Source organism: Acomys minous (assembly GCF_964271855.1).
Source record: "Acomys minous genome assembly, chromosome: 8".
Classification (NCBI taxonomy): Eukaryota; Metazoa; Chordata; class Mammalia; order Rodentia; family Muridae; genus Acomys; species Acomys minous.
Genome location: NC_140489.1, coordinates 86,054,222 through 86,075,448, shown reverse-complemented (window position 1 = coordinate 86,075,448; position 21,227 = coordinate 86,054,222). Strand labels below are relative to the sequence as shown.

Below are 21,227 nucleotides of genomic sequence, written 5' to 3'. Positions count from 1 at the left end.
ACCAATGCACGAATTGCATTGGTAGCCTGCAATCCCATAAATACACAACCAGGAAAACAAAAAGAAACAAATGAATTAAAAATAGCAATCCATAGCTGCTAGGCAACCATATCAAAAAATCTCTTTAAACATGAATGGTCTAAAAAGATCAATTAAGAGATGTGGGTATCAGACCTCATCTGAGAAGCTGCTTTGTGCAGTGGGTGGTGGTTAACAAGAAAAATCACAACTCCTCAAAGTGAAGTGAAGAGAGTAAGTATTGGTGTGGTTCTCGGTCCCACATGGGATAGCTGTATCCCAACCCCACAGGCGTGGGGCAATGAACAGAGATTAAAAAAAAAACAAACCTGTAAAAAACAGTCTGGGGATGCCTGGAGTAGAACAGTGTCTTTTGGACAAATAGGACCACTGCACTCTGTGGCTGCCTGCATAAGATCAAGCCAGTCAACATCCAACATGGAAGAGGAAAGGTTCATGAACCCCTACAGCAAGCTGAGGAGATAATGATAGTGATGGCTTCTGATAGGAAGTTCATTTTCTTTAAGGGCGTAGCCCCTGGTAAGCCCATCATGTTCCCATGGGTGGTCCCACACACAGGAGTATATGGGCAACACAAACTAGACTCCATGGGTTAGTAAACAAAAATAGAGGGCATAAAGTTAGGAGGGGATGAAAGGTGTGCGTGGACCCAGGAGGAATTAAGGGGAGGGATGTGGGAGTTAATATATTCATAATGCATTGTATATATTGATGAAATCCTCAAGTTTAGTAAAATATTGTATTTAAATATGGGTACAAGAAGGAGTACATAAGATATTCCCTGAAGCCAGCAGAGGCAGGCAGGTCTCTGAGTTTGAGGCCAGCCTTGTCTACAGAGCGAGTCCAGTACAGCCAGGCCACACAGAGCAACCCTGTCTCGGAATACCAAAAGAGAGAGAGAAGAGAGAGAGAGAGAAACAGAGAGAGGGAGAAGAAGAGAGAAGAGAGGAAAAAGAAAGAAAGAAACTAAAACACTGCAGAAGCAGATTAAAAGGTAAGGGATGGAGAAACATGCACACATGCTAAAGCTAGTAAAAAAAAAAACTCAATGACAAGAGTTCAAAAGACCTATTGGGCTGCAAGATATAAAGAGGCAAATTCTACCAGAAGACACAAAAACACGTACACACTCAACAACACTGTGCCGAAACACATAAGGCAAACATAGTAAAACTACAGAGGAGAACCCGCCACTAAATAAAGATGTGACACCATCCATTGCTGTTAAATGGACACATTTAGGAAGCAGAAAACCAGAACAGACAAAGGGGATTTGAACAATCAACTCTATCTGTTTGATCCATAGCCTCCCGTCTGAACTCTGCCTCCCTCCCATGAAACATCCTACGCCAAAAGTACACAAAAAATACAAAAGCAAACAAATAAAAGAACCAAGAAATCAGGCCAAGTGTGCTCCTGCTTCGCAACCCAAACCAGTTATCAAAGGATGCTCACGAAAGCCCCGGGCCTGAAGATGTCTAGGCTACCCTAGACACTTCGAGAAAGAATCAACATGTGAACAAAACAGGAAAAAGAGAGAAACAATACGACATGTGTGCACATGTGCACACGTGCACACACACACACACACACACACACACACACACACACACACACATCATTCATGGGCTATGGGCATCACTTCAATCTTAACACAAAATGATGCTCAAAAAGAAAAAAAAATGTGAGGAGAGATTGGGGTATTATTCACGTATGCGTTTCTATCTTTAGCTGAAAACTAAAGAAAATAGTTGGCAGGTTCTAGCGGCTACTGTTTGCCTGCTTGTTTTATACAGTGCCAGGTGTGGGCCCAGAGCCTCCGGACTCTTGTCTATCCTTCTACCTCTGAGCTACAACTCCAAGCCCAAGCTCTCTTCCATTGCTGCCGAGGAGGAGGTCTCATACCTCCCCAGCAAAGGGTGTCCTTGGATTCACCTTTTGGATTGCCCTGCAATTTTCAAAGGTACGACATCTTCTGTCCTCAAAGGAGCCCCATGAATAAAGCAACCGTGCAACCATCCTCACCAACTAGGTGAACAATCTGGGAACAATTATGGAAGTCAAAGGCCTCCACTTAAAGTCCCACTGCGCTGAGGGCTCTTCTCTTGCACAAATCCCTGGCCACCGCTGCCACACTGGACTGACTGCCACTGACTGCCTTCTGAGTTCACCATCACAGGCAGATCGCAGGGGCCTGACCTACACAGGAGCCGAGGAGCAGCCCCGCTGAAAGAGTGCTGATGTTAGCAGTTGTTTACTCTGATGACAGGAGGGTTCCTTTCCTGCTCTGTTACTCACTTCTCTCTAAACCACCACAGCAAAACGCCTATCTTAGACCTCTGGCTCACATGCTGAAATGCTCATCATGCGTGAAATAATACAACATATGTGTTGGGGTGAGCCTTAATTTTGGGGGGTATGGGGGGTGTGGGGAGGGCGGGGGCTGGCAAGATGGGTCAGTGGGCAACTGCATCTGCACCAAGCCTGATGATGTGAGTTCAATCCCAGAAATCACATGGTAGAAGAGGAACTTACTCCTGCAAACCCTCTGACCTCCACAGGCATACTGTGGTATAAGCCTACACACAGACACAGACACACACACACACACACACACACACACACACACACACACACACACACACACACAAATACATACACATATGCATACAAAATTAAGTTCAATTTACAATTTGTTTAACGCTTTAAACTAAAACAATACATTTCACTCTGGAATGAAATAATAGTCATCACTTGGAGTCAAGCCAGTGATTCCCTCGGCTTCTACCTCCTCCCACAGACACCAAAATCTACAGATGCTCCAGGCCTTATGTAAAATGGCAGTCTCTGCAGAGCTGAGGCAGGAGAGAAAGGCAGGAGAGATGGTAGGGGAAAGAGTGAGAAAGACCCCAGCTGGCTGCTGCTGCTGACTGCATCAGAAAATATCAGGAAGCCCAAGCTGCCCACAGAGACGGCTTACGTTTTCCATAGGACACCGATCAGGGACAGTGAGCCAAGTGTGCTTACCAAGGGCCCAAGTGTCATCAACCTTGAGCTCCTGCTACCTGTTCATTGTCATAAATCTAAACAACTATCCTTGAACATCTCCCCTTCCTAATAAGCATCCCTCCTGAGCAAAGGGGGACAGGGGTCCTTAGTGACGTTTAGAGATGGCACTAGAGAGTGGTCCTGGGGTGCTTTCCTCTTCTGTGACACGTTACATGATCAGCTTAGCGAGGAAAGGCCTTATTTGGCTTACACCGCCAGTTCCCAGCCCATCCTTGAGGGAAGTGAGGCCAGAAACTCAGGGCAGGCGCTGAAGCAGAGCCCACGGAAGGGTGCCATTTACTGGCTTGCTCCTTGTGGTTTGCTCAGCCTGTTTTCTTATACAAGCCCGAATCATCTAGCCAGGGGAGGCTGTAGTATGCTGGGTTCTCCCGTATCAATCACCATTAAAAACAGGGGCCCCAGGGCTGGAGAGATGGCTCAGAGGTTAAGAGCACTGCTTGCTCTTCCAAAGGTCCTGAGTTCAATTCTCAGCAACCACACGGTGGCTTATAACCATCTATAATGAGAACTGGTTCCCTCTTCTGGCATGCAGGCATACATACAGGCAAAACACGGCACACTTAAATAAATCTTTATATGAAAACAGTGCCCCAGACTGGCCAACTGGTCAACCTGATGGAGGACACTCCTTCATGGATGTTCCCTCTTCCCAGATGATGCTACCTTGTGTCAGGTTGACAAAAACAAAACAAAGCAAAACAACAACAGCAAAAAAACAAACAAAAACAAAAACAAAAAAACCAAAAACCAACCAGCACCAAAGCCAACAAAATCCTGCAACACCCATCATACAGAATCGTGCTTCTGACTTGTCCCCGAGAAGCCTGCCTTCATCCTCCTGGCCTGCTTTCACTACTCAGTCATTTATCTTTCTAGAAGCCCCTGCGCTTTAGACCTACATTTAAAATGTCTGTTGGTAAACCCCCAGCCCTGCTTCCTCCTGCTTCACCATGTTATCCTTTTCCTTCCTCTAGGAAGCAAAAAAAAAAAAAAAAAAAAAAAAAAAAAATCCTGGGTTTGCCTAAATGGGAGTCCCTAAGAGAAGGGAACCTCTCCAGGCTCCTTCACAGAGATAGACTGATGGCGGTGTCTCTGTCCCTCCTCGCACTGATGGCAGAACCCATGCCCGAGCTCCCATATTTTGCACATCCTCTCTGCTTTCCATATGCTGCCCAACAGAATGTGCATCTCTGCAATAATGTCAAGGGCATAATCAAGATAGGAAAAGGTCCTCCCCTGAGTGTTTTCAGCCCATGGTCAGCTGAACCTCAGCAAGGGTGCAGGGAGCCAGCTACAAAATCACAATGTTAAAAAATAAAAAATAAAATAATATAAAACAAAATAAAAAGCTATGTTCTTTGTGAGCTATGTTGTGGCATATTTTCCATGTTGATAAACCGTTTTTTATACACAATCCTGTCTCACAATTATTTTCTCTTAATAACCTAAACATTTTCCCAGGGCCACCATCTCCAAAAATCTTATCTAATTAGTAAATGATGTTTATTTAACCACATTTAAATATTTTTCATTTGGGGCTATTACATTTTAAAAAGAAAATGAAAATATTAGCGTTTGTGCATAAATCATTTATTTTTCTCCACACTTAGCATTGTTTTCTGGGGCTGGCTGCATGGCCAAGAAAAATAATACATCTATCCTTAACCTAGCCCCTCCCCAAGCTCAAGCCAAGAGATTTATTTCTCTGACTGGGCCAACATGATCCATCTTACCCTCTTCCCACAGCACAGCCAGTCCATCTTTGAAAAATAGGAAGTTCCTTCCAGCTAATTTCTTTTTTATAAAAAAAAAAAATGTAGGCACTAATGACTTCATGTTTACCAAGAAAACTTCTCTCTTCTCTCTCAAGGTCTTTATTATGGATGCCTGCAGTTACACTGTAACTGTACCCTGTTTCTACATAAACAGAACTGTGGAAAGCAGACTGGAGTCAACACAAGAAAAAATCCAAATAGAATTAAATCAATACACACTGGGATTGTGTGACCTTTAAGGGATTGTTCTTATCAGGTCATTAGGAGTTGGTTTACACCTAGCGCACGGCTTTGAAAATCACCAACATACACCTTCAAGCAAGACTTTATATATATATAAAATGCTGCACGTAGCTCAGAATGCCTAGAACCCACAATGAGACTGAGGATGACCTTGACTTCCTCGTCTTCCTGACTCCACCTCCTGAGTGCTGGGATTACAGCTGTGTGCATAGCTGGGTTCTGAGTCAAGGCTTTAAAGCACAGGAGAGAACTCTATCCTATAAGCTACACCCTCAGTGTCTGAGCTTTATGGATTCTCTTCCTTTTCTTCCAACCTGCCATTTCGTTTTAGTTTCTAGGCCCAAATTGGCCTAGAACTCACACTGCAGCTGGTCTGGACTCGCAGCTACACTGCTGTCTCAGCCCCGCCCCCAGCCCCCAAGTATTGGGATGGCAAGCAAGCACGACAAGGTTTAGAGAAAAGTTCAGCACACAGAAGTTTGCTTTACAAGGTCCTGTGGTAGGAAAAAAAAATTAAATATGCCCGACCACATGCTTCTGGACCTGGAGCCCACTGGCTGCTCTGTCACCCAAGGAATCTGAGCTGCTTCCATCTAGGCCTACACTGCCTCAAAGAGACAGAAGGAGACAGTGTTCAGAACAGACTCCTGGGGCCTCCCCAGCTCTGGTGTGAACATTAAGCAGTGGCTTCTTTCAGGGTCTATGTGCTCTACATGGGCTGCAGTAGGCCCCACGAGGGGTCGATTTTGTGGATGCAATAAAGCATATGTGTTGACATGAGTCCCAGGTCTGTCTCTTTGTAGTCCAAAACTAATGGTTTTATTTCCAGGCTTTGAAAATATCCCATTTGGCAAAGCCCAGCCACCTTGGCTCTCCGCCCGTCTAGAGAACAGAGGGATGATGACTTCGTTCCTGTTTGTCCCCACCATGTCAGAGCCACCTGGGGAAGCCATGAGGCCTGGTTCCTGATGGAAATACACATGCATGGGACAGGAAGAGGGGGAGCCGGGATTTTTGTACAGCCAGATGCAAAGTGAGAAAAGACTCAGAAGAGTGATGAGGAGGAGCCTGCCAAGAGGCCCAGTGCTCAGCATACAAGCCAGGCAAAGCCACACACTTCAGAGAAGCAGAGAAAATAGGAGGGCAGCTATGAAAGCACGCACGTGCGCGCGCACACACACACATACATACAGATGCTGAGGAGAAAAATCTGCTCAGAAAGGAGGTCAGCAGGACAGAGGTCATGGGAGGATGGTGGATTTGCTTGATAGAGCAGCTGGCTGGGATAGAGCAGCTGGCTGGGATAATGGCTGAGCATCCAGGACATGACTATGTAGCCTGGGAGATGCAGGAACCAAGCGCAGAGGAGAGAGGCTACTCCCACCAACTACCCTGAATCCTTAAGAGCGACTATTTGATTTGAGCCTAGAAGGTCAGAATGGTAACAAGTTCCCAGCAGGAGGAAACACAGGGACACCTGGCAACTAACCTCAGGCAATGGTGAGAAGTGCTCAGATATATTTCAAAGGTTGCAGAGTTTTGATAAGGAAAAGGCTACATTCTCTACATTTGAAAAAAACAAAACTATACAAAACTGAACTTGAAGGTTGAATTTGGTGCAGAGTTGAGTCCACTTAGCAGCTTACGCCTAATAATATGGGCTGCAGGAGTCAGGGGTGCCCAAATGGGACAATCTGGGTGGGACTCCACAGTGTCACCTAGATTCAAGGCGTAATATCAGTGGGAAAACATAGTACCAGGATCCAACACGTGGCCAGCCCACCCATGGGAGTTCTCTGGCGGGACAGGACTAGTCAGAATGTCATTAGCTTTGGAAGCCTGCTCCTTCCACAGCAGCAGCAGCAGCAGCACAGTCCAAGAAAATAGAATGCCAACTGCACGTGTGGATTTGCATTTTCTGATGGAGATGGAGGAGGAGGAGAAGGGGAACAGAGGAGGAAGGAAATGGGAAAAGAGGACTGAAGAACAAGAAGAGGAGGTGGGGGGAGAAGATGTAGGAAGAAGGGGATACTGGTGTGTGTGTGTGTGTGTGTGTGTGTGTGTGTGTGTGTGTGTGTGTTGTGCAGCACGTTTATGTAAGTTTGCATATGTGGAAGTACATGTGTATAGGTATAGGAGGGTGATTTGTACATGAAAGCCTGTCACGTAAATGAAGTTAGTCACTTTTTCACTTTACTCTTTGAGGCAGGTTCTCTCAAACAAACTCAGTCCTGCTAGCCAGCTCTGGGAACCCTGTCTTTTCTCTTCAATGCTGGAATTATAGGCAGACTGCCATACCCATCTGGCATTTATTTGAGATCTAGAGATCCCAACTCTGGTCTCCGTGCCTATTGGCAGGCACATTAACCACTGAGCTTTCTCCTCAGTGCAATTAGTAATGTGTTTTATTTAACCCGATACAGCCAAAATATAGTTATCTCAACATGTGATTCATAGGAAAACTTCTATGGTGTCCCACATTGTGTTTTCACACTGTTCACCCACGTTCCACGCAGCTGAAATAGGACAAGCCAGAGTAGACAGCCGCCAAGCCCCAGAGCACATAGGCTCCATCTCTTCCATCTGCCTGTGTTTATGGCTTCTGGCCATACAAGAGAGGTCCTGCCACCTAGAGACACAACCCCCTATCTGCCAGAGAGACAAGGCCCACTCTCAGCCTACATGTGTCATCAATGGGCTCAGCTGAGCTGATGATCCTGGCTGGATCTCGATTCGCTGCCTGTTTCCAAAACAGAGAGAAAGCAAGGTCACTGTCAAGGAAGGGGAGCTGAGAGCCAAAGAGGAGAGAGGCCAGGGAGTAGTAAAGCATTAAGAGATAAGAGCCACTCTCTGCGGCCAATTGGCCTGCAGGAATTGCACAACTGCCTCAGAAGCAAGAGAAGCCAGGTCCTTCAGGATACGCTCACATCAGACACAGGATGCTACAGTGCCCGTCTGTGGGTGGGACTCAGTCTCCTCTACTCAGCCTGTGGAAAGCCACACACCTGCAATGTATCAGTCACCCCACAGCCAGCAGCCAGGGAGAGGCGGTGGAGCTGGAGGAAAGGGATTCTGTGGGTTCCAGCTGAACAGATTTCTAGTGGGAAAGTGGAATGCAGGCAATTCCAATCATTTCGGAAACCGTGCTCTGCAGACCACAGAGTATAATGCCCCACCTGTTATAGAAAGGCCTTACCAGTCCTTCGGCCCCACTTCTCCGTAAATCCTTACCCTCCCCCATAGAGTCCTCAATTAGCCTTCAAATCCCCAGAACCAAGTACTCGCTGACAAAGTAAATAAAGTAAAATAAACACTGACAACATAAACTAACATAATGACTAGCTAGATTGCTTTTGGACTTCCATGGTGTCGGTGGGAAAAGATGCAGACCCAATTAACAGCTAAGTACCTACTAAAGAGAGCCTTATGCAGGTGTTACCTACCTACGGCCTCTGCTGTCCACACTGAGCTTGGGGACAAAGGCACAGGGGCCACTATTACATCAAGAGTACCGAAGTTGTGCAAACATCCACCTGGACCTTGCCCCATATAGATTCCTCCCCTTCTAAGAATAACAGGTAGAGGGACAGCTGTTTATTGACGCCCAGAAGAGGCAAGCACAGCCCTTGACTGTTACCGTGAACTCTGTCTCACTCTGGTCTCTGGAGCTCCCCCATGACTGCAAGCTCTCACTTCTCTGAGTCTCTCACTACTGTGTTTATACAGGCTAGTTCCTGCCCGACAGCACAGCAGAATCAACTGAAGTTCAGAAAACTTGTCTTTTCCTTATGAAAGGGAGCAGATGCCATGGACACACATATCCATCAATACATACATACAAACATATACACACCTATCCATCAACCCAGACACACAGATACACACACACATATCCATCAACACACACACACACACACACACACACACACACACACACACACCTACTAGAAATACAGATACAAGCCTACAGTTAAAGCCAGCTATCTAAGACCATAGACCAGTGTGCACACAAAGGCCAGTATCCTGAGGACTGAGGATGGAGAAACAAAGAGGAGTGCCTGGTTCTCAGGGACATGAGAGTAGCTGCATCAACTTCCAAGCATCTTTCTACACTATCTTGCCATGAGTAAATAGATGCCTATAAGTTCAAATCCTTGTTAAAAGATACTCTGCCACTACCAAAGCACATGGTGCTGTACATGAATGCATACAAACAGTAACAGTTACGTGTGTGTTTGTGTGTGTGTGTGTACATACTATCCTAGTTTCATTTCTGTTGTAGTGATAAAACACCATGATCTGAAGCACTACGCGAGAGAGTTTATTTCCGCTTCCAATTCCAGGTCCCAGCCCATTACTGCAGAGAAGACACACGGCAGGAGTCTGAGGCCACAGGTCACACTGCAGTTGGTCACACTGCATGCACAGTCAAGAGCAGAGAGGACCAGAGTCATCCACGCTCTCGGCCCACTAGGTCCTCAGCTGTCCTCCATCACTCAGAATGCAGCTCATGAAATGGTACTGCCCCACATCCAGGGTGAGTCTTCCTGCCTCAGTTAACAACTAAGACAATCATCCGCAGCCATGCCCAAAGGCCAACCTCATCTAGGCAATTCCTCAACTGAGACTCTCGTCGAAAGGGATTTCTTCTAGGTTATATCAAGATGACTTTAAAAACTAGCTAGCACAGACATACATACATACATACAGACAGACAGACAGACAGATAGACACACACACATACACACACACACACACACACACACACACACACACACACCACACACTACAGTTCACATGTGAATGTCCCCCTTGTTAGTCTTTGCAGGGCAAAATGTGATCAGTTAGGGTAGGCCTTCATCCAGTGTGATTGATCTTTATGGGGACAGAGAGATGACACGGGGTGGGGGAGACTGATAACCGGGACCAGAATGGCACATTGGCCTGGATTCTAGCCTGTCACCTGTGGTTGGCTCCTGCCAGCTCTCACGCTAGGATTGCAGGGGGTTTCTTTCTCCTCTGGAAGCCCTAAAGTGCTGGGCCTGGGGACAGGGAACTTGGAGAGAGGCCAGAGCAAGGACAGAAGTTGGGGAGCCATGTTGAAAAGGCGGGTTCTTGGGCCTCAAACAGATGTGTTTTGTTTGTTTGTTTTTAAATGTCCTGCCACATCTAATTCCTTCACTGACCAGACTGCCTATTGCAGTCGCCTCTCTAAGCAGCAAAGAAGGAATTCATGTCTCCAGGCACACCTGGTCATCTCTGACCCACCCACCCAGGGACTTCCCCAGCCATATGGTCACAAATAAAACAGACAGTTTTTAGCCAACAAATTCCCCCAACCTGGGTTGCCACATCCAACAATCTTCTGGACACTCTTGCTTTGCTGTGTTAGAGTGTGTCAAACCCCAGGCTCAGCTACCAAGAGGCATGGCAGAGCCATCAGGGATGGTCAGCAGAAATGAACCTGTGTTTCTGACCACACATGGACACTTCCAGTGCGCAGGTCCTGAACACACATGCTCCCATCTATGTGAGAGCACAAGTGGATGGAGGGAATCCTCAGAGGCCACAAGCTGTTCTTTCTTAAGGCAGAGCCAATCTGCAGTGGTGTGCCCTGACTCCCATAAGTACAGGCTCTCCTGCTGGTTTGGCTGGCCAGCACACCTGTGAACAGTTCCGTTCCACCCACTGCTTTGGGATGGTTACTCCACTCTTGTATCCGAAGGACTTGCGGATGTAAGGGTGAGGAACTCCCCGCCCCTGCTGCTCCTGGGTTCTTCTGCCAGCCCGTCTCCTCAGCACCTTCAAATGCAAACCTGCTCCTATGGAGTCTGCCCCTTCACAGCCAATGCAGGGCAGCTGAGCCTTTCCTCAGCGGGCCTCCCCTGCATACAAGCCTGCTGAGCACAGCCTAGTTCTCGGCCCCTATCTAATGCGTCCATCTCATTCAATGGCTCTTTCTGGCACACTGTAGATGCCCTAGGATATGCCCCCTGCTTCATCTGGACCACAGGGAGCCTCAGGCTGCAGCTCCTCCGGGCATTAGTCCATCAGACCCTGGCACTTGTCTGGGTCTACGCAGTCCCCCAGGGCTTCCGCTGTGCGTTCCAGCAGACTTTTACCCCTCTCACTCCAGAGCCAGGGCCCACATCTGACTGGTCCTGCTCAGAGGGAGGTGAATGTGGCTTCCACTCAACCTTTCAAACAAAGGCCCAGCAGCATGGGATGTTCTGTGGTCACACTGGAGAGTGACAACGAACCTCTCCTTGTTTTCACTGATGACGTTTCCAGAGAGACCCCCGTGGGGCTACGCACTCTGGAGTACTGCCAACCATTTCACAGCAATCATTTCATTCAGAAAGAGCAAGAAGAGTGTGATGCAACGGGAGGTGAGGGGGGTGGGGGTGGAGGTGAGGGGGTGGAAGATCTCCCAAATGAGTAAGTTCCTGCCTTTGTAGAGCTGATGGTTTTGCAGAGGGAATAAGTTACACAAACCACTAAAATAGAATAGATAAGTGCGAGTGTGGGTTCTGAGGGAAAGTTGCTAAAGATGTTCCTGATGGGAAAAAAAAATCTACCTTAGAGGAGAGAGGGTGGGGGCTGAGCCTCAGGCAATGTAAGCCTATGGATGGGAGCCTGGGCCTAGGGCCTAGGCCTAAACCTTGGCTCTGTAGTCCTGCCTCTTTCTTCGCTGTGTATCTCCACTCCTTCCTCTGCAAAATGAGAGTGCCAGGAAGAGTGACAACACAGCAGTGGTTCTCAAGATAAGGAAAGGGGTTGCTACCTATGGGCAAATTGTCCGAAGCTTGGTGTTCACAAAGATGGCAGCAACTTAGAGAACTCCTTGGTGGGCAGGCTGCTCAGCCACGGGTCACAGGGGCTCCTCATAGGTCACGGAGTTGCTGGAGGCATCTGAGCAGGGAGGAAGCAGGAGTAAGTGGGCAGAACACTGAGGGACAGCGAGCATCGCATGGACGTTTAGTGATCCTCATGTTGATGCCAGCTTTGTATGCTCCCATTTGAGAGTGGACACGTGGGAAGGGGGCCAGTGATGCAGAACTCTGAACACTTACTTCAGTGAAGGGAATCTCCTGCTCTGCCCACAGCTATGTGAGGGCTCGGGAACAGTGGCTGCCCATGACAGCAGGCTGGATTCCTTCAGAGAATGAGGGCAGATTCACTGGAGAGGGTATGATGGGGCCCAGGGAAATGATAGGGAAATTCAATGGTTGATGCCAGAAAGGTACATGAAGGTGCAGGGAGCCCATGGTGTGTGTGTGTGTGTGTGTGTGTATGTGTGTGTGTGTGTGTGTGTGTGTGTGTGTGTGTGTACAGAATTTGTGAGCTACTCAGGCCACTGGCCAAGTAACAGACCCACATTCTGAGATGGGCTGTCTGTCCAGGAGGTTAGGGAACATTCTAGTTTTCACCTATCACATAGTTCCTCACTCCAGACCCCAGCCACCCAAACCCAAGCATGCCCTGATCCAGAGGAGACATGAAAACTGGCTCTTTGAAAGCTTAACACATCCTTCCAGAAGCACAACGTTGTATGAAGTGCTTGACATGCTTACAGTCTTTGGTCAGATAGCAACAGTCCAGCTGGGTTCAGCCCCATCATGGCAGGCTCTGAGCCCTCTCCTCGTTTGCCCCATGTGGGTGGCTTGAATGACAGTGTCCTCCACAGGCTCCGGAACTTTTGTGGTGCTAGAGGAAGTGTGTTACTCGAAGCAGCTTTGGTGATTTCAAGCTACATAACACTTCCAGTTCACTTTCTCCGTTTCCTGCTTGCAACTGAAGATGGGAGCTCTTAGCTTCCTGCTCTGGCCACCAAGCCTGCCATGTGCTGCTGTGCATCACGGACTCTCGCTCCTCTGGAACCATAAGCTAAAATGAACTCTTCCTTAGATTGCCTCGGTCATGATGTTTTAACACTGCAACAGAAAATAACGAATACACCTCCCACGGCTGGAAAGCTAGGTATGACTAAGAAGTGGGCTTTCTCAAAGCCCGTGCTATCACAGCCTACTACTTTAGGCTTACTAGAACGTTCTCAACACCAGCAGGAGCTGCTGCAGCCCACGGAGCTTTCTTAGGCCACTCAGGAGTAATGCCTCTTAACTGTGTCAGCCACACCATTGTACTGCTCTCACTAACCTGTCCTAAACTCTGACCTCCACCACAAGCCAATTGGGCAAGAATAAATGACAATGAAAATACACTGAGGAACCTCCCAGAAGATACCAGAAAGGATAGCACTGTGTGACAAATGAGAAATCTGGTCTGGACAGCTTTCAGAGTCAAACCCTTCCAGCAAGCCAGTGCCCACCAGGTAAGGTCAGAGCCTCCATGTTTGTTCTACGCCGCTCTCCAGCTCAAGTTGTTTCTTGCTATTTCAGGTCCTGGTTTTGATACTGTCCTTCTAATCTTCCAGGCTAACAACCTGCTGCTTCCTGCAAGCATGGGGCCCGGTATACTCTGCACGTTTCCAACACTGTAGACCTCCACCCCCCCACACACTGTAAAACCCACCTGCTATTGTCTTCACTTTCAGCTCTCTACACTCGAGACCAAGGTCACACGAGCCCAGCTTCCACACATATCCTGTAAGAGCTCAGACTGCATCTGCCCCCATCAGGTGGGCGTAGACCATACACCTATGCTGTGGCTATGAGAGAGCTGAGTCTATGGTCCATATGACACCTGCACATGACCAAAGCTTAATGGACACTACTCCTGCCTCCTCCACTTCCAGCATCAGACATAAGGCACACAGTGAAACAACACTGGCCGGCAAAGACTTCAGGTCAGCAGGAAGCTGACTCTTCTCTGTAATGCTACATCATCCAGGTTATAAACTCACACTCTAGACCAGTGGTTCTCAACCTTCCTCCCAAAGCTGCGACCCTTTAATACGCTTCCTTATGCTGTGACCATCCCCAAGCATTAGATCGTTTATCATTGCTACTTCGTAATCGTAATTTTGCTACTGTCACGAATCGTAATGTAAGTATATGGTATGCAGGATATCTAATGTTGGACCCCGGTGAAACAGCCATTCAACCTCCAAAGGGGCCATGACTCACAGGTTTGGAATCGCTGCTCTAGAGCAGGCCTTTCACAGTTCCACTGAAGAGATAAGAGGCCCCTTGAGCTTCCACGGCTAGTCAAGTGTCAGCTGTGACGCTCCAAGGGCCTCCCCCAAAGCAAACTTCTAACCACGCAGCCTTGGAGGACAGCCGCCCTCCAGAGCGAAAAATACACCTTTTCCTCGTAAATGCCTACACAAACAGCCACAACCATAGGTCATTCTGTAGTATTACTTCTTCTAGAAATACTACCGACTCGCTGCAGCTTTGCTCCCAGACCTAGGAGAACATCTGGGCCAACACTTCAGGGCTATCCCAAGAGAAGCGGAGCCATCCGGGCAAGCTTGCCAAGGTCAGACAGCTGGGTGGGGACACTGCTGGGAACAAACGCCCCGCAGACATGTGAACAGCAGCTTCCATTAATTTCTGCGGCTAATTAAGAAAAAGTGTCCATGTGTATCGGCCGTTGGGAAACAAAAGGGAGGAGGCTAGTCTCAAACGACTTCTCTAACCTCGAAGGAATGAAGGGCACCTTCCACAATGACCCAGGAGCAATATGACAGCTCAGACTCCTAAGAAGAGAGTCCACTCCACACAGCCTCTAAACCAGCACCAGTACGGAAACATCCCGCGAGGCTAGGGGTGCTAGGTCAAATGGCCATCTCCCTAAATAGCTGAAGATCATGGGGTCTTAGGAAAGCAAATGCATCCTTGTTCTGTTCCAAGAGGAGGAGAAGGAAAGGACCATAGATACTCGGAAGATCCCAGGCCAGATCACCCCAAGTCCTATGTGGCCAGGGCACCTGATTTCTCCTCTGCAGCCAACAGTGCCCTCGTGGTGACACAAGGGGATTGAGGACCCCTCTGTATCTATGACTCTCGGTGTCTCAGGACAGGCTTCCACCAGCTCGCCCTGCGCTATGGAAAGAGGAGATGTTTGATCAGGCCAAGTTAAGAACCGCAGTGGAAAAACCAGCGCTCTCAGTCAGGCAACGTGGCTCCTGGCTGGGGGCCCTACCGCTGCAAGCACACTGGCCCTGAACATGGGCAGCTTGGGTTTAAAAAAAAAAAAAAGAGTGCTGTATCTTTTCCAAGTCCCAAGCCACAATAAAGCCCCAGGAGAAGCTACGTAGTCTAGGAACAGTCTGGAATCAGGCACTGCAAGCTTGCAAACAGGGTTTTAAAAGACGCTTGCAAAAGACATAGACTGGTCTGTGGCCTATGGACTCCTGCCCCATCCATCTGAGTTTCCCCAGGGAAACATCAGCATGAGCACTGGAACATGTTTAGAAAAAATGAACTCCAGGGGCTGGAGATGTAGCTCAGCTGGTACAGTGTTTGCCTAGCAGTCACATGAGTAAGGCCATAGGTTCAAACCTCAGTTCTACATAAGCTGATTATAGTGGTCCATCCCATTAGCTCCAGTACTCCATTGGTCCACACTTGGAGAAGTTTAAGGTCATCTTCAGCTGCGTAGGGAGTACCCGTACTAGAGCGCCTACAAAAACTCACTAGTAAAAACTAAAGTACTGAGTGGTTTTTATCGAAAACTGTTTTTGTTTTTTGTTGTTGTTGTTGTTGTTGTTTTTGTTTTGTTTTGTTTTTTTGTTTTAAATCAAACTGTGTTTGGGTCCGGAAAAATTTCCCTCCTGTTGCAGCTGAGTTACCGGCGCCGTGCACCCATTTTCCAAGGAGGTTCACATGGAACCCTGGCAAGTGAAAATGAGTGTGCGCGCGGCAAAGGGCAGTGTCTTACTTAAAAGCCCACACGGGGCACCCAGCGCCAGGTCTCCCTCTTCAACACTGCTACAGCAACTCTGAAGCGTGACAGGTAGTGTCTGCTGTCCTCCTGCGAGACCACCACGGTTCCCACGCCACAGAAGCCAGGGCCAGAGTCTTGACCTGCCATTCAACCTCCCCTTGCAGCATACTTCCTGACTCTGTAAAATGTAGTAAAAGCAAAACCGTGGGAGACAGCAAACCTCTGGTACCACGGAAGAGGACATTATGAGCAAAACTTCGGGTGCCCGGGAGCTAAGTGGGCAACCCATAGGAATTGGTCCTTCACACAGGGCATTCCTTTGCTGGCGCTTTCCCCACCACTCTGGGCTAAGCCTCATAGGTCATCTGATGCCACATCCCTCCTATAGAAAGCCCCTCCTCCTGTCTCAGCTCTCTCATCCCAGGGCACCCTGACCACCTTGTCTTCCATTTGGTATTGAATTTATACACATCTCTTAGCAATCTGAACTACCATCCTGGCCAGGGTCATTGAGAAGGATCGATTCTGTCTCCCAGACACCACTCCTAGAAGACACTTCCTTCCTAAAACTGTCCTAAACAAGATTGGTGTGTCCTTCCACCCTAGGACACAGGAACCCTGGGAACGGTTCCCAGGGCCTTGTCTAGGCTAGCTCTCCTTGTTACTCTGGCCTTTGACCCTGCACTACGCCGCAAGCTGTTGATAACTGCTCAAAACAAGCATTCTTTTAAATATTCTCTGAAAAAGAGACCAAACAAGAGCTAAAGCAAACTTTAGGAACGACCACCAGAGACCCGCCTAGGGTGAAGTAGTCGCCTGTTCCCGCCTAACGGCCAGGAAGCCTCCAGTTAGCAGAAGCGTTTAAAATCTCTGGGCTCCACAGATGGTGCAGAAAACCGGGGAGCACAGCGGAGCGCGGGATGCGCGAGATCTGAGGGACTTCCTCAGGCAGGCTGGGCGCAAGGGACACGGAGACTCCTGGGCCAGAGGCCAACAGAGGACGATACCCCGGCCAGGCGCAGCTAAGCACTGCGGGGTACTAGCAACTGCTGCTGGCCAGAGCGGACCCGACCTTCCCCGCGCCCTAGCTTTGCCGACGTCCAGGTCGCGGGGTCCACTCAAGGCCTGCAGACGGCCGCCCACCAGGGCCACTCCAGCCCAGTGCACCCCGCGCCTGCGGTTGGAGACTTCCCCGTGGCGCGCGATCCCCAAGTGCGAGTGGCCAGGGGAACGCGGCCGTCGCCCTAGCGAATACCCAGAGCAGAGCCCTCATCCCCGCCCTGGACCCCGCGGGTCACTGCCCCGCGCCAAGGTTTGGGGGACCGAAGCCAGCCCCGCACAGTCTTGTCCCGCGCGGCCCGCTCGAGCGATGCCGACACAAAGGGGACGCGCGCGTCACCCACCTGGTCCCGCGCGGTCCGGGCTCCCGCTCGGCCTGGTTGCGCGCGGCTGCGATGGCCCCGCCCGGTGCCGGCTCGCGGGTGCAGCTGCCCCGTCAGCCTCCCGCGCGCAGCCCGCCCCGCAGCGCAGCGCCCTTTATGCCTCCCCGCCCTGCGCCCCGAGAACTGCGCGCGGGGTCGGCGGGGCGCGAGCGCGCAGTAAGCGCGGGCGCGGGAGGCAGAGCCAGTTCGCACGCCAGCGCCCCCTGGCGTCCAGAGGTGCCGCTACGTCCATACACCAGGACTACGCGGGCAGCCCCCCTAAGGCAATGCCAGAAGGTCCAGGTCAGATCTCAGAGGGTGCTGCCCTGGACGGAAGCAAGCTTGTAACGAGGCTGCCTGAAGGTGGACTCCTGCTTTCAATACTAGAAGAACAAGTACTAACAGCTAGAAAGAAATGAGGGAAGCACCCTGACCCTACCAGGCAGGAGCTGGGAATATCACTCAGCTGGGCATCTGGGGCCCTCTGGTTTGTCTTTGCAAATTAGAGCAAGCCTGCGGCCTGGCCAGGACCTACTTGATGATCCTGCTTGTGAGTACTTTACCACGAAGGCTGTGAGCCAACGGACAAGAATCATCTTTTTGCCCTAACATCCGATGATGAGGATGGATGGTGCAAAGTCCGCAGCCTGCACGGGCCTGAGACTGAGGCTCCACGCATGTATGGAAAGCAGCAGCCAAAGCGTTTCATTTCTTTCTCTTAGAGCCAAAGGTCCACCACTGGATGGGAATCCCCATAAGCTGTTGTCTTGCAGGCTCTCTGATAGTTCCCTGGAAGTTCACGTCTTAAGTCCGTGTCAAACGTGCAAGCATGGCTGGAGCCTGAGAGTATTACAGCTAGAACGACGTGTCCCCACGGGCAGGGCCCCCAATTGGAAAGGGTATTTTTGTGGAGGTCCTGGGAATGTCAGGAGGTTAACTAGGGAAGGCCCTTGGGAGAATCTTAAACACACACACACACACACACACACACACACACACACACACACACACACACACACACACACTCCCTGTACTAAGATGTTCTGCCTAAGCACTTGGGCTCAGGCAGCTGTGGGCTGCACCCTTTGGCCAGGAGACAGGAGAGCCTCTATTAGCTAACTTGAACTTCTCTGGCTCTAAAGCTCTGTACAATCTACTACTTTCTGCTGTTGCATTCCCATCTGTGTGTGGGGGAGTTTGTGTTTATACATGTGTATGTGGGTGTGCATGCATGCCAAAGGTCAATGCTGGGGTGTTCACCTCTCTTTCTCTACCTTATATTCTGATCCCAAACCCTTCCAATCCAGCTAGACTGGCTGGCCAGCAAGCTCCAGGAGCCCTCCTGTCTCTACCCCCCCCCCCCCCGACCCCCATCACCCAGAGCTAGGATCACCCGACAGGCATGTACCATACCTGTAATTTTACGTGGATACTGGATATTAAACTCGAGTTTCAGGCCAGCAGGGCAAGCACTGTACTGACCGAGCTAGCTCTCCAATGCCTACGTCTACACCACCACCAGTTACTATGTTGAATATTTCTGATCTTCAGAGACATACGCTTGAGGGGTGTGGTGTCTCATACGTATAAGCCTAGCATTCTGAGGGCTGAGGTACAAGGGCTGCGAGTTCAAGGCCATCCTGGGGCTAGATTCGTGAGACCCTATGTGAAATAAGCAAAAGTCAAAACAAAACAAGGACACACGTGGCCTCCTAGAGCCTTGGTTTGGCTCAGACGTTGTATAAATGCCATTGTTCAAGAAAGCGCAGTGTGAAGAATCCTAACAACAGCACTCTGTTGCCTCGGCCTCTCACTGAAGGATTAGAAATAGTTTTGCCTGAAGGCCTGAGCTTTGAGAGAAATGTTTTCACACCTCCCCAGGCCTGGTGGGGGAGTGAAGTTATGAATGAAGGATTGAGAGTCTGCTCCAGGGAGGCTAGAAGCTCACGGCAAGTGGACGCAGTGAGACCGAGGTACTCTGGCTGCCTGTGACTATCTGGGAGTAGGTGGAAAGCCCACCCTCATCAAACTGCACACGTGACACCTACCAGTGCTTATGTGGTGCCTGCGCATCTCCACTCCCATGATCCAATGCGTTGGCTAATGCAACTACTGCTGGGAAGCTGGAGTGAGGCCCCCACATGGGCACTGAAATCAGGATTTGCAGCAAACCACACAGTGCATTTCCAGTTTCTTCTATGAAGCCTGTCGAATCTGCCATTGCTCTGCACATCCCCGGATCTCCAAATATGTATATTATTTATTTTGTTATTATGTGGATTATGGCACTTGCCATCCTCTCTGTGCTGGCTATTTACTTGGAAGCTTAGACCACCAGTCTACAGAATGTCTTTCTGTGAAATCCCACACAGAGTCTAAGCGTAATAAATGCTCAATAATGAATGAAGCTGGCTCCTCTGAGTTCTGCCTCACAACTGCTAATGCCATTCTCTCCAGAAAACTGGCTGGCTCTTAAGCCTTTCTACCCTCACAGTGGCTCTTCAGTCAAGCCCTTGCCAGGGGAAGACTGACTACCTCCCTGCAAGGTGGTCATTTTGAGCCCATTTGAAAGACTTTACTGTTAGGGTCTGTGCTGTTCATTGCACTCACTGGACAGGCATTTTATGATCACCCACAGTGGGCAGGATGCCCAGGGTGGTGTAGAGGCTGAAAAAAATGCAAGCCCATTGTGAAGTTTTCTCCCAGATACAATTGAAGGAAGCTTAAAGCTGTGGCTTATGGTTAAAGGGGGGAAAAAAATAAAGAAAATAGACAATGCAATTTGTTTAAACTTCTGATTGCACATTCTAAGTATAGAATTCACATTCTTTCCATTCACTTTTTTTTTTCTTTTGAGACAGTCTAATTCTGTAGCCAGGCCGCATTACATCTCATAACCTAGCTCCAGCTTTCAAATTGGAATCTTCCTGCCTCAGCTTAACTTTGTTATTTGTATGTAAATCTAATTCTCTGCTTCTAGAGAGAAGGAAAAAGTTGAGTGTCTTTCCCCTTTCGGCTTCTCCTTAGGGAATCCCAGGATCCTGGGGGACTTGGCGTTTCTGGAGACATAGGATGCAACCTCCCACCGTGGGCCTGTTGATCTCTTCCTGGAAGGCACTCAAAAGCAAGGGCACATTGTGCTTTTCTGCACTGTGCACTGTTGCAGGTGAAACAAACAGCCCCCTGGGGCAAAACCTCAGGAAGGAAGGAAGTTCCCACTACTCTCAGGTCACCATCCATCATGGGTGGGGTTCCCACCCACACCTTCCAGCTCAGACCCTTCTTCTCGGGAGAGTCTAGCCGGGGTGCCATATATGCATGAGACAGAGACAGTGTCCTGCCAATGGAGAACGTTCAAGAAGGTACAAGTGAAATGGCCAGCAGTCATATAAGCACACTGCTGTGTACCGATCTGTGCCCCCCTCCAACCCTGAAAAGATTTGTGTAAAGTCCAACTGCAAGTAGCTCAGAGTATGAGCGTTTTGCAAAGAGGGTGAATGCGGGCCGCATTAGTTAAGATGCAGTCAAAGTAGAATAGACCGAGCCCTCAGCTATTATGACTGCTCTTCTTAGGGCGTGGGGAAGTCAGGACATGGGTGTGCTGGGAATTTGGGATGGGAGGTCATTCCATAAACCAGGACATGTCAAATGTGAAATGGGTCGACTATCAGAGGACTGGGAGAGCCTGGAGCAGGCACGCGTTCACTGTCTTTGTAACCAGCCCCATCCAGACCCTATCATAGCAAACCCTGTGTCAACTGCCTGAGCTATGGGATGCCCATGAAGCCGTGTCTCTAAGGATGCTGGCACAGACTAGGCCTGGAATCAG

The 21,227-nt window shown here is 49.3% G+C and overlaps 1 protein-coding gene across 1 annotated transcript in view; it reads right to left on the bottom strand.

Annotated features, from left to right (window-relative positions):
* Nucleotides 1–17,574, bottom strand: part of RNF144A (ring finger protein 144A) — a 113,265-nt gene extending 95,691 nt beyond the window's left edge. The window contains exon 1 of the mRNA XM_084791863.1: nt 17,381–17,574. The gene's annotated coding sequence lies outside the window, so the exon portion shown is untranslated. The remainder of the gene's footprint in view (nt 1–17,380) is intronic.
* Between the last annotated feature and the right edge of the window lie 3,653 nt (nt 17,575–21,227).